Here is a 12,030-nt window from a genome sequence, read left to right as displayed (position 1 = left end):
CTTTCTCTCTTCTCCTTCTGGTACCCCTCATATGATGTGAATGTTTTCATGCTTGATGTTGTCCCAGAGGTCTCTTAAACTATCCTCCTTTTTTTGGATTCTTTTTCTTTTTGCTCTTCTGATTGTGTGTTTTCTGCTACCTTGTCTTCCAAATTGCTGATTCAATTCTCTGCTTCATCTAGTCTGCTGGTGATTCCTTCTAGTGCAGTCTTCATTTCAGTTATTGTATTCTTCACTTCAGACCAGTTCTTTTATATGGTTTCTATGTCCTTTTTTATGCTTGCCATCTCTTTGTTGAAGTTCTCACTAAATTCCTTGAGCATCCTTATAACCATTTTTTTAAACTCTGTCTCTGATAAGTTGCTTGCCTCCATTTTGTTTAGTTCTGTTTCTGGAGTTTTCCCATTCTTTCATTTGGGACGTATTTCTTTGTTTCCTCGTTTTTGCTGTCTCCCTGTTTGTTTCTATGTATTAGGTAGATCTGCTATGTCTCCCAGTCTTGGCCAGGTGGCCTTATGTAGTAGGTGCCCTGTGGGCCCTGGCACAGTCTCCCTGGTCACCTCCTCTGGGTGCTTCACATGTGTCCTTTGTGTGGGTTGTGTGTGCCCTTCTCTTCTAGGTGAGCCTTGATTGCTATTGGCACGTCAGTGGGTAGGATTGATCCTCAGGCTGATTGGCTGTGGGGTTTGGCCACATCCACAGCTTACAGGCTGCTGTGAGGGAGGCTTACAGCACTGAGTGGTATTCACCCCTATGGGCTCTGGTTCCTGTTGAGACTGCTCTTTGGGTGTGCCACTCGTGGGGCTAATTGGGTGGTGCTCTGCTGTGGTCTGAAGCCAACTTCTAGGCATGTTGGTTCTTGGGCCTTTTGGCAGGGGCTTCAGTGCAAGCCCTGGTCATCCGCTGCCTGTGACCAGTCAGGGGCTACCTGGTAGGAGCTACAAAACAATCCATGGTTGTTTGCTGCCTGTGCTGACCCTGGAGGCACATGGGAGAGACCACGCAGTGAACTGAAGACAGCTGCCACCAGTACTGGGCCTGCAAAAAGCCAGGACACCCTGAGGCCTGCTGCCACCTGCTGGATCCCTTAAGGTTCAGCCACTGAAAGCCTTGTGCGGTACATGAGTTGGATGAGGCAGGGTCTCAAGGAGTCACTAGAGTGGAAGAGTTGTGGTCACCAGCTTAATATAGACTCTGGTTTTGTGCCAGTGCTGAGTCTGGAGCTACTCAGCAAAAGTCTCAGACTGCACCAAGGCCAGCTGCTGCCTATCAGAGTCCTGTGGACTCCGATAGTTTTTTAAGAAAGAATGAAATGCAAGCAGTGCTGGCTGCTTGCAGAGAAAGTGCCTCTGACATTGGGGGAATTGGGTGGTGCCAGGTTCCAGCTGAGTTAGCAGGGCGGAGCAGTGGAGCTTACCAATCCAATCAGATTCAGATTTGGCTGGAAGCTTAGGGGGTGGATTCAACACATTAAAGATGGCGGCTGCCTGCAGGCTGCAGAAGAGACAAACCACACAGGGAAAATGCCAACTGCCCTCCAGCCCTTATTCTGAAGCCATGCACTTCAGTCTGCCACCCCCGCCCCGTATGCCTCCAGCGCTCCCCGAGTTACTGTCCGTCCACTAGAGCCCAAGGTGAGTGCCTACGAGCGAGTAAATCTGTGCCTGGGTCATTTAAGAGGACGCCTGGGTTTCCCGCTGCCTTCCATCCCACCCAAATGTTTGGAATCCCCACTGTTTTTCACAGTCAGATGTGGGGACTTCTCTTCCTGGCACCAGTACTCTGGGCTGGGGAGGCTGGTATGGTGCTGGGGTCTCTCGCTACTCCAAGGGGAACCTTCGTGGCTGAGATATCCCCCCGGTCTCAACTGCCACACAAAGGTTTGGGGCCAGCTGGTTTCGTGTATCTGCCCTTCCTACCATTCTCGACGTGGCTGCTGCTTTATATCCTTAGTTCTAAAACTTACGTTCAACCAGATTTCAGATGGTTCTCCAGGTTGATTGTTCCATAATTTTGTTGTAATTTTAATGTGTTCATGGAAGGAAGCAGGCAGTGTTTATCTACTCCACCATCTTGGATCTCTTTTCCTTAAGATGTTTTTAATGGCAAAATCGAATTGTCAATGGATTATTTCCTTCGCATTCAGATAGGGAAATGATCGTGGATAAAGATTTGCAGCTGTTGGAGTCAGTCGTGATTATAGACCAGCTTGTGATTATGCTGTTTAATTCCAGTGCTTTGCTTCTAAGGGCTTGTTGACTTAAAAGAGACAGTGTGAGGTGGGGACTTTTACTTATACTCATTGTCCTTAGGCTGTGAGCGGCCACTCAAGCCAGCTCTTCTGAGTAGTAGGCTGGATCCTGGGAAATAGCTTGGAGAAGGAAGTGTAGACCATTCAGCATAGATATAAGCTTAGGGTGTGTGTGTGGGGGGGGGGCGATGGTGGGGGGGGGGTTTTGGTAAGGGGAATATGAAATATTCCCTAGTACAACTAGGTACTGCCAGAAGAGGTTGTAGGTAGGTTAACATAGGTTGGCCTGGAATAGATGTCCTGGCAGGAGCCCATTACCCTTGATTTTGGGTTGCCAGATAAAATACAGGATCCACTGTGAATAATTTTTATATATTTCATGCATGGAACATACGGATATTTTTTAAAAAATTTGTTCATCCAAAATTCAAATTTAACTGAGTGTCCTGTATTTTTGTTTGCTAAAACTGGCAACCCTACCTTGATTCAACTCAGACATGTTGTGGGGACAGAGTCCCAGAGAGCAGTTTCCAGGCTCTCACCTCACGTGGAAAGGTGCTGGTTCAGGTAGTAGATGGCCATCAGCTATGACTAGTTGGCCATCAGCTGTTACCGGTTAGCCGTTAGCCACTAATATAACTGCCGTGGCTACGTTGGTTGGTTGGTTGGCAAAGAAGCTGACAGCAGATTGCGGTTAGCAAGTGCAGTTAGCAAGCGGATTGTGGATTGTGGATTGTGTTGATGCTACTTCCTGTGTCTCACCCGGCCGCCAGCGAGACAAGTGCAGGAAGACCCCTCGTTGGGGTCCTGGCAGATGTTTGCTTTTGTGTCTTGACCAGCCGCCAGCGAGACTATAGTGGTATGACTCCCCTATCTATGGCTCCGTGGGTGTTCCTTTTTGGCCTCACCATATCCTGCGTTCTTGTGCGGGGAGCAGGAGCTGAGACCCTGCGTTACACATGTGTTCTGAGGCCTGGTAACAGAGGATGGAAAAGGCTTTAGTCAACTATTAGAAAAACTGTGAACATTAACTATATGCTGACTCTGAGTCATTTCATGCAGGAGGGTGGTAAAAAATCATTCAAGGAGGAAGGCATTTAGGTCTTCCCTGTTATAGCAATTCTCCTTTGATGCAAACCATTTTTTTGATTCTATAATTTTATCGGCAATTTAATAGCTATGTCAACCCAAACTCAGGTATAGCAGCCAACCTGTTTTTTAAAAAACTTTAATCTATCAATCCCACTTCTGGGTATATATCCAAAAGAATTGAAAGCAGAATCTCAAAGAGATGTTTACACACCCATGTTCATTAGAGCATTACTCACAATAGCCAAGAGGTGGAAGCAGCTCATTGACAGGTGGAGGGATAAAGAAAACATGGTATATACATATAATGAACTAGTGATTCAGCTTTAAGAAGAAAATCCTGTCACATGGCTGGGCCTGAGGACATTACACTCAATGAAATAAACCAGTTACAAAAGGACAAATACTGTAGGATTCCACTTATATGAGATATTTAAATTAGTCAAAATCACAGAAACAAAAAACAATGGCGATTGCCAGCGGCTGGGGAAATGAGGAATTGTCAATGGATACAGAGTTTCAGTTTTGCAAGATGAAAAAGTTCTAGAGATCTGTTACATAACAATGTGAATATAGATAAACTACTGAAGTGTACACTTAAAAATTATTAAGAGGGCAAATTTTATGACTTTTTTTAACCACAATTAAAAAATAATAATTTATTAAAACTAAAAGAATTCTGATCACTACTAAAGGATATAAAAAAGTGAAAGTCCTCCTCATATTTTTTCCTATTCGCATTCCTCAGAGTTAATCACTGTTTAGTTAACATTTCTTTCCAGAAATATCTATGCACATATAAGCATATACGTGTCTATTCTTTGCTTAGCAAAGCATTTATTCAGTAGCATTACAATTGTCTTTAGTAATAGCCGGCTACCAGACCCTAAATCCAAAACTGGTGGTACCAAAATTAGAGAATTTACTTAAATTTAATTAATTATCTTGAAAGGGAACACTTAGAAATTTAACAGGAACATCTACTACTAGTGTACATGAATGAACTTTCCATAAACATTATAATTAATGCATTTTAATGCAGACTATGTAAAATGAAATGTAAGAGCTCTAAAGGTTTTTTTAAGTTATGAAAATTAACTTTGTGGGGGCATAATTTACAATGAATGTGCCCTTTTTCCATGTGTAATTTTGTGTAATTCAATGACTTTGGTGTCTTTTTATAACTACAAATACCATTGCCTGCTGTTTTTTTTGTTTTGTTTTCGGTTATTTTAATGACTCTTTATGGTTATAAAGGTATTATCACATGCTCTTTATAAAAACCTTGGATAATTCAGAAAAGAGAAAACAAAAGACATCAATAATCGTCCAGTCCCTAAGAAGCCATTATCACTATAGTCTTTTTAAAAAGCACATATGTATTTATACATCTTTAAACACAGAAAAGTATGTAGGAAATAAAAATGGTCCCCCTTCCACACTCAAATAACCCTTATTGATATTTAAAAAGTAATATGCGTGTATATGTCTTAAAAATGAAAACTACCAAAATGTATTAAATGGATGAAAAATAAACATCCCTTTCCCAACGGTTTCAGTCCCTGAGCATAACAGCTAGTCCATTTTTGTGACTTCTCTATGACAGTTTTTTTTCTCTGCATACCCAGTTTCCCTGAAAATAAGACCTAGCCAGACAATCAGCTCGAATGTATCTTTTGGAGCAAAAATTAATATAATAAAGGCCCAGATATTATATTATATTTATTATATTATTTTAAAGACCCAGTCTTCTAGTAAAATAAGACCGGGTCTTATATTAATTTTTGCTCCAAAAGACACATTAGAGCTGATGGTCCGGCTAGGTCTTATTTTGGGTGAAACACAGTATATCAGCCTGTATATAAGGTGTCATCCTATAAATACTTCTACTTCTATTTTTTCACTTACTACATCTTGGAGTGCTTTTCCTACCAACACTTGCAAACCTACTTTGCCGTTTTAATGACCACTCTACTTGATGGCACAACTGTGCACGTTCTCAGTTTCATACTTCCGGCTGCTAGTAACATGATGGCCTCACCATGGCCCCATGTTCTCAAGAGAACAAAAGATTGAATTTTTTATGTGAATTTGCAGCACTTACCAAAAGGAAAAACCATGCAGATTCTTAATGGTGAGTCTTCGCTGTCTCCAAGCTGGTAATACCTAGTGTCTCCGTGTAATAAATTCTCTGAACAATGACAAACATGTAGTTTTTGGCACCTTCCTAAAAACGAAAAGCTATGTCAAATCTAACCCAAATAACTTTCTCAGATTTAATATCTACAGATTGAGGCCAAATCATGGTAAGATGAAGGCCAATAAATTCCTAATGTAGTCTGATCAGAGCAGTGATTGCTTCCGTAGAAATAAGGTTTCCCCATCGGGGAAGGTAATGGCCCACTGGGCTTCAGTTCTGCTGGCCATGACACACTGGGGTATTCGCTTTATTTCTGGGCAACATGCTTTAGGAGGAACGTGGGTAGTCTGGGGCAGGTCCATGGGGGCGTGACAAAACAAGGTCTGGGTCCATAACCCGTGAGGGGCGCTTAAGGAAACACAAAGGCCCTGTAGCCTGAGGAAGAGAAGACTTGCCTGAAGAAATAGGTGTCTTCACATACTTATAGGACCGTCCTAGGACGGGGACATTAGTGGGTGAGGTGATAGGGAGGCAGAACATGGTTACAATTTAAGTTTTCTGATAAAGAATCTGTTGCTTTTTGAGGTGGTATGTTTCCCATCACAAAGGCCAAGCTGGGGGTTTTGCAGGAGAAATCAAGTGGGAAGTGGATACTGTCCTAGGTCCGTCTCATCTTCAGATTCTGCAATTCTGTATGAATAAACAGGATTCTGCTCTCCATCCCCTTTTAACACACGGATTTGTAGGATTTTTTCTTTACCTCTTGTATTGTTTCCCCTTAAGCACCTGGAGACGCCAGGCAAGTACTTTAGTAAGTAAACACTATAAATCTTTGACATTTATGAAATACTCGGAAAAGGGAAGAACCCATAAAAAGTCCTGTGAAGGGAGGGGCTGGCCCTCGTGGTGGAGCAGGCCTGTTCTACCTCCGTGCTCGGCTGTCTACTCTGGGCCGCAGGAAAAGCCATGCATGAGCGACCTCGCCAACAGGGATGTGTTAGGTGATGGACGTAAAGGTCTTAGGTAAAGGCTGTGCGGGAGGCGCAGAGAGGTGGCCAACAAGACTCTGGGTGGCATATAGTTGCAGAAAACAGGACCTTTACATAATTGTCAGATGAGTATTACATGCTGCGTAGTTTAAGGGGGCACCTCTAAGGCTGGGTTTCCTTACCTGGGAAGTGCGGCTGGTGATAGACCTGCCACGTTTGGTGAGTGTGAGGTTCACCCAAGATGCTGTGCCAGTGCCCAGCCGAAGCACTCGATCGCAGGGTCTGAGTTCTAAGGCGTCGTAAGTGAGGATGCCTGCTGCTGGAAGAGTGACGTTGCCACTGATAAATCTAGAAAGGCTAAAACAGAAGTTAGTTGAGGTAGAGGGGTAGGATTGGGAATATAATCCCCATTCTTTCTTTATAGCAACAAGTCAGTTAACCTTTGTATTGTGTAGTGGGAAATACATTTCTCCAGTGTACATGCCAAGGAGCATGTCTCAGATGAAAATTTTGCTTCCACACCCTAAAGATCACTCAAATTCCAGATTCAACTCCAGTGACCCGGACAGTTGTGGGCCAGGCTGGATTTTCAGGTCCAATTTTGTGTGTCCCTTGTTTTCCTCCTAGCTCAACATATAACCTTGGCACTACATTTGTTTTCATTCAACAAACATTTATTAAGGACCATGAATGTTGCAGGCACCAGATTCCTTGCTGGGAATACGACACTGTGAAAGGTAGCCCTAGCCCCGTACTTCCTGGAGCTGGTGCTTCCTATGGGGAGGCGGGGTTTGGACAGGCTGTCACAATGCAGTGTGCTGAGCTCTCTGACCTAGAAAGTAGAACGAGGAAGTGCTCTAAGAGCACATGAAAGAGACCCCCCCAGGCAACGTAAATTGAGACCTAAGGGATGTTTAGTTAGCCAGATAAAGCGGTGAAGTCGTAAATGGGTAGAAGGTCCAAGGGCAAGAACCTTCAAGTAACTGAAAGACATTCCCAAGGTTGGAGCCTGCCGGGGACAACGGGTCCAAAATGAGCTGGAAAGGAAAGTAGCAGACCAACAGGTGAGCCAGAGCTCCCAGGTTGAGGAGGGACTAGAAAGGGCACAGCCAGAGGAGTGGGGCCAGCTGTTGTCAGAACCCAGGTGATGGGATGGAGAAGGAGATGGATTTGGAGTTGGCAACCTGCAGCGTTTGCTCCAAGGACTGGATGAGTGGTGAGGAAATGGGATGGTGGGAGCAGGCAATTCTATCAAGAAACATGGCTGTGAAGAGGTGGGGCCAGTGGCCAGGTTTTTGGTTTTGTTTTTAAGGCTGGAAACATCCTGGGTTATGGGAAGGAGATAACAAGGAGAGGATTGGTAAGTGGCTGGATGATGTCCTCTGAAGGTAGAAGGGGTTGGGGTTCAGTGTAAAGGGGAGGGGTTGGCCCTTGGGGGAAGTACTCAAGAGCGCAGGTAAGAATGCAAGTGTGACGATGGCAATATACAGATGATGTATTATAGAATTGTGCACTTGAAACTTATGTAATGTTATTCACCAATATCCCCCCAATAAATTTAATTTTAGAAAAAGAATGCAAGTGGGGTGCTGGCCTGGCTTTAAGAATGGGGTTTCTCGTGCTCGCTTCGGCAGCACATATACTAAAAAAGAATGGGGTTTCTGATTGAGCAGAGAGGTTATCTGGGTGAGAAGGGATAAAATGGGGTGAGTTTTCTAGGGAGCGAAGGAGGTAGAATTAAATGGTGGGGAGAGAGGGTTCACCAGCCAGGTAAATGCAGGTGTGCCTAGGCCATTGCTGTGAGCACCCAGTTGAGATTGGTGACTACAGTTTGGTAATGATGTCAGTCTAGGCACCCCTGGGAGTCTCTCTCCCCCTAAGGTCAGCCCTGCCTCCCACCACCCCACTCTTGTGCTTAAATCCTCAAGCCAGGAATGAACCTCAGATTAGAGAAGTGGCAGGTGCCTCATGACAAAACAGAGTTTCCCGGGACAAACTTTATACACTCTATGGAGACGCTGGAACATATTCCTGCGGTGGCCTCTGGAATGATGGTGGCACCTTATTTTCAAAGGCAACCAGGATCAGGCTCAACCTGGAGGGAGTTACTGGGGTCAGGCGGGAGAAAGGCAGACAGTGAGTTATTTTTAAACCCAAGTGGGCACTACAGCTGCCGGGGAGAAGCAGACGGCTCTTGGGAAGAATAGACATTGGCAGCTGGTCAGACACTTGTCAGGAAGCCTGTAGGCTGCCAAGTGGGCAAGGGTTCAAGTGGCGAAAGGCCAGGACTGTGCACGAGGGGTCGGACTGGGGCTGGGGGGAGCAGCAGTTAACACTTCAGAGCCCAAACGAAGCATTGCCCGAGAAGGCAGTGGGGGCCCCAGCATGGAGCCCAGCGGCCAGGGCTGTCCCCAAGGCAGCACGGAGCCAGTGAGTATACTGGCCACTGCCATCCTTGTCCCTTCACGCAGGGGGTGGATCAGGCTTGGTCTCCATTCATGATCAGGTGGGCGACGTGAGGAGCTTTGTGTAAGAGCAAAGGGCAGCCAAGCATTAGGGGTGTCCTGTCAGCATTCTGGGGGGCTTAGTGGCACCTTGTCCCCTTATAAATAGCTGACCTGGAATGCAGCGTGTGGCTGAGTGGAAGGCTCTCGCTAGTGCTCTGCAGGGAAGATGTTATATCCAGGGCTTCATGGACTCATCAACGTCATGGAGTAGGAAGACACTTCTGTCCCGAAGGTTCAGGTGGTGGAGGGCCCTCCTGAGCACTTCCGCAGCATGGCAAGGGCTGGCAGTGCACGTTACAGGAGTTGTCACCAGGGATGGTGTGGAGGTTGTAATGTGCTACGCCTCTTAAAGGACACAGTAGCAGTAGTTTGAGTCATGGACTAACCTACGTGTACTTCAGCCTTTGCTTTCAACCCCAGAAGTCATGAAGAGACCCCCATGAATGCTAGAGCCTCGGTCAGGGGCGTTGAGGGTTTCTGGGTTTGAGGGGAAGTCCTCAGGGACCTGTGTGAGGTGGTGTGCAGATCTCAGTTCCTTAAATGTATTCATGGTTCCCCCCAAAATGGAAATCTCCACCTTCAATGGCCAAAAGTTGAAGCTCAAGCTGTCACTGACTTGCCTCAAAGTCCTTTTTGCAGGAAGTGGCTTCCTAGCACTGAGCCTCCGTGCCGGGGCTTCCTGTTTTCCTGTTGACCTTCTGAAAAAGTTGATAGAAATCTTACTTTATCTACAGCAAGTTCCTGGGGGACCAGAGCCGCTTTCAGGGCAGGGCACACCTAGGTCTCTCACTAAGTCAGGTGACAGTCTCCCAATCCTGCCAGGGTCATCCCAGCTCCGAGCTTGACTTCTAGGAAAGTACGCAGATTCCCTCTGCCTCTAACCGAGGTCTTTTCGCTGGAGCCGATCCAAGTTTTTCCTGCTGTAGTTTGTGACTTGCCTTGTGTCCTTGCCTTGTTTCCTGCGTTTACATCATGTTGCTTAACAGCATTGGTGATTGTCTGACCTATGCTACCAATATGGTAGCCACCAACCGCATGTGGCTATCGAGCACTTGAAATGTGGCTAGTCCAAGCTGAGATGTGCTTGAAGTGCAAAATACACTTCTGATTTCAAAGACTTAGTGCAGAAAACAAATCCCCCAAAACAAACCAAAAAGCCCAATGTAGCAAGCTCACCACAGCCCAGCTCCAGGGAGAGCTATTGTTCCCAATCTTAGCTGTAGAGGGCGCAGCTCACGGGCCCATGTGGGAATTGAACAGATGAACTTGGCGTTAGGAGCACAGCACTCCAACCACCTGAGCCACCAGGCTGGTCCTCAAAAAATGTATTAATAGTAACTTTACCTCTTTCCTTTTGTAATGGGACTATTAGAAAATGTACAAATACATATGTATCTTGCATTCGTGGGCCGCATTCTGTTGTGTTGGACAGTACAGGTCTAGACATGGGCGTGGGCCGTGAGGAATGTATTGTCACTTCAACTCAAGTGGATTCTGAGTGCCTGCAAGGTGCAAAGTGGGCTTAATGACCCCAGCTTTCCATCCTGGCTGCCTTTAACTTGTGAGGGCACCAAGGGGAGCCCCACATCAGCCTGAACAAATAGAACTGCGCTTGAAATCTGTACCCATGATCTACCTAGAAATCCTCACTAGATGAGCACAGTTTAGGGACAGACACTACCCCACAGCCTGGGGTAGTGACCTTATCAAAGGATTTTCTACCTTTGGGGGGAAAAAGTACCTGGGAATCCTTTGCAAGAAGTGGCCTTTGCAGTAAATCTCAAAGTTCTGTCTGGTTCCACACTCTTTGGGAACCTTTCTGCCAGAACTGCCTGTGACATGTTCTGAAGCCAAAGTACTTTTCAGAGTATCTATCTGAACCAAATCTGATGTTCCATTCGAACCTACTGAGCCCTCTGCCTGGGCAGATGGGAGGGGCACTGGCATCAGAGGGCAGGTAACACCTGTGGCTCCAGAGTTCGGCTGAAGGCTGAGACAGGTGGTGAGAGTAACAGGGCACCGACCTTCAAGAGCCACGAGTGCTGGGCCTCACCTGTGCCCTCTGCCATTTGCCTGCCAAAAGCCACACTTTTCACTACCCAAGGGTCAGCTGTATGACACATCAGACTGAGTCTGAAGGTCATGGCAGACTGACCACTGACAAGGAGTAAGCCCAGGGGTGGAGTTGAGAGGCAGGGACAATGAAAAAAGGTGAAAACAGGGTTTCCTGCCCAGAGCAGAGATGAGGGCAAGCCGCACTTCAGGTCATGACTGGTGCACCCAGAGATTGTAGCTGGGCTGCTTCGCCCTTGAGTGCAATGGGAAGAAGCTGGCCGTCTGCCGTGGGGGAGATGAGACGTAGATGTTCCAGATGTCCTGGGCGGTTGAAATGCTAGCGCAGGGCGCTGCCCTGCATCCTACTCTGCGCATGAACTGAGGCGGTCCTGCCCGCTGGGAACGGGGCTGTGATCCCGGAGTTTCCAGCGGCTCCTCCTGCCCAGGCCCTTGCCGGCTGCTATTTCGTGCTCTCGGCATCTCCTCTGTATTCTTCCGTTCCTTCATTCCCTGTCCCCACCTCTCTCACTTATCTCTCCGCTGAACTAGCAGGACTCAGGAGCCACATACCCCCAGGCCCAAAGGGCTCTGGAGGGGAAGATAGGAATCATATCTATCTGGCTCAACCGGAGGAGTTCCCAGCCTTGCTCAGTTCCTTCCTGCCCCAGGCACAGCAGGAGGAAGCAGAGGTGGGAAAAGAACAAATTCTCTGGGGGGAGGGGGCAGAGCACAGAGCCAGATTAGCGGTTTTATCCAGGTCTCTGGAATCTCTTGGGAGGTAAGGAGTGGCCTTTCTGGCTTCAGCCATAAAAGGGAAGTGGGTCTTCTGCCTTTTATTAAAACACTGTCCGTCTCATCTCACCTCTGCTCTGCTTTGTTGGGAGATCAGAAGCAGCAGAAGGGCCAGGCCCTCCACCCTGTCCGTGCGTATTTCCTGGCCATGAATGGAACACTATGCCCAGTCCTGGGTGCCCACTTCCTGCCTTCAGTGTCCCCATC

Source organism: Rhinolophus ferrumequinum, chromosome 21 (assembly GCF_004115265.2).
Source record: "Rhinolophus ferrumequinum isolate MPI-CBG mRhiFer1 chromosome 21, mRhiFer1_v1.p, whole genome shotgun sequence".
In the NCBI taxonomy this organism is placed as follows: domain Eukaryota; kingdom Metazoa; phylum Chordata; class Mammalia; order Chiroptera; family Rhinolophidae; genus Rhinolophus; species Rhinolophus ferrumequinum.
Note: the sequence above shows the minus strand (reverse complement) of the source record.